This window comes from Triturus cristatus, chromosome 4_1 (assembly GCF_964204655.1).
Source record: "Triturus cristatus chromosome 4_1, aTriCri1.1, whole genome shotgun sequence".
Classification (NCBI taxonomy): Eukaryota; Metazoa; Chordata; class Amphibia; order Caudata; family Salamandridae; genus Triturus; species Triturus cristatus.
Genome location: NC_140585.1, coordinates 856,921,580 through 856,928,028, shown reverse-complemented (window position 1 = coordinate 856,928,028; position 6,449 = coordinate 856,921,580). Strand labels below are relative to the sequence as shown.

General features: G+C 45.1%; 1 protein-coding gene across 1 annotated transcript in view; it reads right to left on the bottom strand.

Moving 5' to 3' along the window:
* Positions 1-4,317: 4,317 nt before the first annotated feature.
* LOC146855664 (uncharacterized) overlaps positions 4,318-6,449 on the bottom strand; it is a 212,791-nt gene continuing 210,659 nt past the window's right edge. The window contains exon 8 of the mRNA XM_085650634.1: positions 4,318-4,480. The gene's annotated coding sequence lies outside the window, so the exon portion shown is untranslated. The remainder of the gene's footprint in view (positions 4,481-6,449) is intronic.

Genomic DNA, 6,449 nt, shown 5'->3' with positions numbered 1-6,449 from the left:
TCCTGAAATCGACAAACTATGCAGCAGATCGTGGGTTATGTGTCAAATGCAGAAAATCCGTGAATATGGGGAAAGCGGTGCAGCTGCAGAATTTTCAAATTCAATTGGTCCGGGGTATTTGTACTTTAATCAACTTTACACAATATAACGATCTGATATTGTTAGGATTGCGAAACAAGCAAATTATTTTTTTCTTGTAACAATTTGATATTTATAGCCTTACTGCACCAGCATCTAATAGTGTACTTAACAGAGAAGTGAATATTATGATACGATTTGGTGAAAAGGGGAGTAGACAAGTAAATAGTAACGTTTACCAGTTAATTCAGGTGGTTTCTTAAATAAATTAGACTGGTTTGGGTTCTTAATTCAGCACTCAAAGGGTTCCAGAGTGTGAGTTATAGTACCTGTGAAGGTATGGTTTTGGTATTGCATATCTACAGCTACTTAAGTTACATTAGAAATTAGGCAAAGTGTCCATGAGGTCAATCTCCAAAGCTACTGGACTGGAAGGCCTGACAGATAGCATGGAGAGTCATACAGCATAAGGCCACATTACATTTGTTTCACTCTTAAAAATGATAAAAATGAAAAATAAATTTTTTCCATATGCATATACATGAGTAGCAAGCATTGGCAAACCCAATAGGTTTGATTCTTGTGGCATGTTGTAGTTGAGTGAGAAGGGAATAAAAGAGTGATCAATGGGCGAATGAATGGCTGTATGAAAGGGAGGATGGACAACAAAGTACAAGGGCGAAAAGCGATTGAGCTTATGGACCAATGGATACGTGACTGTAGGGATGAAGGCATCCAAGCTCTTTCAGGTATGGACCAGACTTATTGGCTTTACCAATATTTGCCATTTGCCCTGATAGTGCCTTGGCAGAAATAAAATAAACGAGAAAGAGTGGAAAGGGAGTAAACAAAGGACTGCATGGAAGAAGAGGGACTAAGAGAAATAAGTGGACAAGATTAAAAAAGCAACAAATGGTGAAATGAAATGGTAGGCAGGAAAACGTAGAAAAAAAAGGGAGGGCTGTGCTGCAGTGCTGAGACAGAAATACTGGTGACGTCCAGCTGTCTTCTGTCCTCTCACTGTTTGCTTCTCAACAGCTGTGCTCCTGCAGCCTTCTGACATCTTATCGTGTTCAGCTCCTCCTGATGCCTCCTTTCTGGCTGTGCTCCAGCTGCCTGTGCTGTGGTCCTAAATCCCTGCTGTGGTTCTGCAGTCTGGACTGTGCTCCTGCAGTCTGTGATGCTCCATCTAAAATCTCTACTAAGCTCTGCTATTGCACCCAGTGTCGGGTTCCTTTCTCCAGTGCTGTGCACCGGCAGTTTGTTCTGTGTTCTACAGTCTCTTCTGTTTTACTGCGGTCTGTTTCATACTCACTCAAGTTGTGCTGCATTCCTACCATCTGTGTTGTGCTTCTACAGTCTTTACTGTGGTCCTGCAGTATCCTATACACACCCACAGTCTCTGTTCCACTGCTGCAGTTTATCTTGAAGTTCCTTCTGTACAATTACTACCTTTCTTACTGTCTGTGCTGTGCTGCCATCACCTGTGCTGTGCTCCTGCACACCGTACTGTGCTCCTACCATCTTTGTTGTGCTTCGACAGTCTGTGTGGTCCTGCAGTATACTATACACTCCCACAGTCTCTGTTTCACTGCTGCTGTTTCTCGTGCAGTTCCTTCTGTACAATTACTCCCTTTCTTACAGTCTATGCTGTGCTGCCATCACCTGTGCTGTGCTTCTGCACACTGTACCGTGCTCCTACCATCGGTGGTGTGCTTCGACAGTCTGTGTGGTCCTGCAGTATCCTATACACTCCCACAGTCTCTGTTCCACTGCTGCAGTTTCCTGTGCAGTTCCTTCTGTACAATTGCTGCCTTTCTTACAGTCTATGCTGTGCTGCCATCACCTGTGCAGCGCTTCTGCACACTGTACCGTGCTCCTACCATCTGTGTTGTGCTTCTACAGTCTGTGTGGTCCTGCAGTATCCTATACACTCCCACAGTCTCTGTTCCACTGCTGCAGTTTATCTTGAAGTTCCTTCTGTACAATTACTACCTTTCTTACTGTCTGTGCTGTGCTGCCATCACCTGTGCTGTGCTCCTGCACACCGTACTGTGCTCCTACCATCTTTGTTGTGCTTCGACAGTCTGTGTGGTCCTGCAGTATACTATACACTCCCACAGTCTCTGTTTCACTGCTGCTGTTTCTCGTGCAGGTCCTTCTGTACAATTACTCCCTTTCTTACAGTCTGTGCTGTGCTGCCATCACCTGTGCTGTGCTTCTGCACACTGTACCGTGCTCCTACCATCGGTGGTGTGCTTCGACAGTCTGTGTGGTCCTGCAGTATCCTATGCACTCCCACAGTCTCTGTTCCACTGCTGCAGTTTCCTGTGCAGTTCCTTCTGTACAATTGCTGCCTTTCTTACAGTCTATGCTGTGCTGCCATCACCTGTGCAGCGCTTCTGCACACTGTACCGTGCTCCTACCATCTGTGTTGTGCTTCTACAGTCTGTGTGGTCCTGCAGTATCCTATACACTCCCACAGTCTCTGTTCCACTGCTGCAGTTTATCTTGAAGTTCCTTCTGTACAATTACTACCTTTCTTACTGTCTGTGCTGTGCTGCCATCACCTGTGCTGTGCTCCTGCACACCGTACTGTGCTCCTACCATCTTTGTTGTGCTTCGACAGTCTGTGTGGTCCTGCAGTATACTATACACTCCCACAGTCTCTGTTTCACTGCTGCTGTTTCTCGTGCAGTTCCTTCTGTACAATTACTCCCTTTCTTACAGTCTGTGCTGTGCTGCCATCACCTGTGCTGTGCTTCTGCACACTGTACCGTGCTCCTACCATCGGTGGTGTGCTTCGACAGTCTGTGTGGTCCTGCAGTATCCTATGCACTCCCACAGTCTCTGTTCCACTGCTGCAGTTTCCTGTGCAGTTCCTTCTGTACAATTGCTGCCTTTCTTACAGTCTATGCTGTGCTGCCATCACCTGTGCAGCGCTTCTGCACACTGTACCGTGCTCCTACCATCTGTGTTGTGCTTCTACAGTCTGTGTGGTCCTGCAGTATCCTATACACTCCCACAGTCTCTGTTCCACTGCTGCAGTTTATCTTGAAGTTCCTTCTGTACAATTACTACCTTTCTTACTGTCTGTGCTGTGCTGCCATCACCTGTGCTGTGCTCCTGCACACCGTACTGTGCTCCTACCATCTTTGTTGTGCTTCGACAGTCTGTGTGGTCCTGCAGTATACTATACACTCCCACAGTCTCTGTTTCACTGCTGCTGTTTCTCGTGCAGTTCCTTCTGTACAATTACTCCCTTTCTTACAGTCTGTGCTGTGCTACCATCACCTGTGCAGCGCTTCTGCACACTGTACCGTGCTCCTACCATCGGTGGTGTGCTTCTACAGTCTGTGTGGTCCTGCAGTATCCTATACACTCCCACAGTCTCTGTTCCACTGCTGCAGTTTCCTGTGCGGTTCCTTCTGTACAATTGCTGCCTTTCTTACAGTCTATGCTGTGCTGCCATCACCTGTGCAGCGCTTCTGCACACCGTACCGTGCTCCTACCATCGGTGGTGTGCTTCTACAGTCTGTGTGGTCCTGCAGTATCCTATACACTCCCACAGTCTCTGTTCCACTGCTGCAGTTTCCTGTGCAGTTCCTTCTGTACATTTACTGCCTTTCGTACAGTCTATGCTGTGCTACATTTACCTGTGATGTGCTTCTGCTCATTGTACTGTGCTCGTACCACCGGTAGTGTGCTCTTGTAGTCTCTGCTGCACTCTTGAGGTGTATCACGTGTACCCACAGTCTCTGCAGTGCTCCTGCTGTTTTTGCGATGCTCTTGCTGACTGTGTTGTAGTCCTGCAGTATGAGCTCATTCTTTTATACTGTGCTACTGCACTCTTTGCAAGCTCCTTCTGCCAGTGCTGTGCTCTTGCTGCCTTTGCTGTGCTCCCTCATGCCCAAGCCATGCTCCTCCCAGCTGCAGCCTGCGCTGTGCTACTATCACCAGGAGTGTGCTCACATGGTCTGGGGTGTCCTCATCCGGAACCCTCCTCTGCTGCTGCGCTCTGGCTGTCTGTACCATGCCCAAGAATTCGCTGCAAGAAAACCAAAAAGGCACGAGGCTTGCGCACCCCTCTGTCGCACTGCTAGATGCAGGAAACGTTTCCTCACCATAGGCCACTCCATGCTGAATAATCCATATATGACCAGTGAAACCATATTTAAACAATTCCTCATTTCATATTTAATCCATTACTTTTGCTGAAAATCACTGTGGAGACAGAGTGATGTCACCATGATTGTTTTATTGAACATTTTCAAATGCCTCCTGCTCGCCCATCCAGGCTTTTAACAGTGACACGTGGGAAGAATCATTGATACGAGTAGGCTCATATCATTTAACTTCACCCAATGCATTTCGAGCCGAGGGGCTCTCCGTCAGGGGTTTGCTGAAACAAATAAGAGAGATAGCTTCACCAACTGCTCTAAACAGACTTCTGTGTCCAATGGGAATCATACTATGACTGCCCCCTGCATCACCACCCTCATCAACCCTCACTCCCTGCAATTACCCAACTCTGAAGAAACCCACATATTGCACGACAAAGATGTTACACTCTTCACTGCTAAGTGTGAACCCCCCCAGAATCAGAATTACAAATGTAAAAAAAAATACTATACATAAAATCACTACATGCATTGTACCAAACTAATAAAACTCCCAACCTACTAATCAAACCCTCTAAACCTTCTTATAATATCCCCGAAGTTCCTCACTACATCTTAGTGCTGAATCTCCCCGTGTGCTAAATAATCTATATTTAAACTTTTACCTCCAGAGCCACAACCAGCAGCCTCATATTAGCGTGCGTTATCACTCGATACTAACGAAAGAATAAGCTTTCTCCACCTCTCAAGCGGTTAATGTGAAAGGCTCACCCATGTTTGAACAATTAGTGTTTAAAATCTAATGATTGTCTTTAAACGTGTGACCTGACACTGTTGAAACTCTGTTTCCTAAAGAAATATTTAGTGGTAAACCAGTGCCCCTATCCAATGCCCATGCAAACATAAAAATGAAAATCACAGAAGCAATGCACTTTTTTACAGCCCTATAGTGAACCCTCCCATACCGGTGATCAAAAAATGATCAAAAAAAGTATATAAACAAAATCACCCTGTGTTGAAAATAAATATCATCATTATAACCATTAAATGAGTGAAAAAAAGTCCATGAAAATTACATAGAAACGTAAGCATGCATGAAGATGAAAATAAACCACAGCAGCAGTGACTCTTCAACTTTCCCTCGATATGAATGGTACTGTTCCAACAGTTATCTCAAAACTGCATGAAATCCACTCTGAACACTCCATGTTTTTCACTGTTTCCAAAGTGATGAAATGTCATTGACTTTATTTATCCAAAGTTAGACCAAAGAATCCGTGGGGTGCAAGCTCGCATTGGGACCGTAAATTGCAATGCAAGACAGAAAATGTGCGGCTGCACTCCTTCCCTTAAAAATGTATTGACTTCTTTAACATTTGGAACCAAATAATTGCGTGCGAACAGATGCTGTGAACCGTCCCCAAAATCACAGCTCCATTGAAGAAAACCAAAAAGGCACGAGGCTTGTACAACCCTCTGTCACGCTGCTAGATGCAAGAAACCTTTCCTCACCATAGGCCACTCCATGATGAAAAATCCATATTTGACTAGTGAAACCATATTTAAACAATTCCTCATTTCACATTTAATCCATTACTTTTGCTTAAATTCACTGCGGAGACAGAGTGATGTCACCATGATTGTTTTATGGAACATTTTCAAATGCCTCCTGCTCGCCCATCCAGGCTTTTAACAGTGACACGCGGGAAGAATCATTGATACGAGTAGGCTCATGTAATTTAACTTCACCCAACTGCCCCCTGCGCCACCACCCCCATCAACCCTCACTCCCTGCAATTACCCAACTTGAGAGGTGGAGAAAGCTTATTCTTTCAGTAGTATCGAGTGATAACGCACGCTAATATGAGGCTGCTGGTTGTGGCTCTGGAGGTAAAAGTTTAAATATAGATTATTTAGCACACGGGGAGATTCAGCACTAAGATGTAGTGAGGAACTTCGGGGATATTATAAGAAGGTTTAGAGGGTGTGATTAGTAGGTTGGGAGTTTTATTAGTTTGGTACAATGCATGTAGTGATTTTATGTATAGTATTTTTTTTTACATTTGTAATTCTGATTCTGGGGGGGTTCACACTTAGCAGTGAAGTGTGTAACATCTTTGTCGTGCAACATGTGGGTTTCTTCAGAGTTGGGTAATTGCAGGGAGGGAGGGTTGATGAGGGTGGTGGTGCAGGGGGCAGTCATAGTATGGTTTCCATTGGACACAGAAGTCTGTTTAGAGCAGTTGGTGA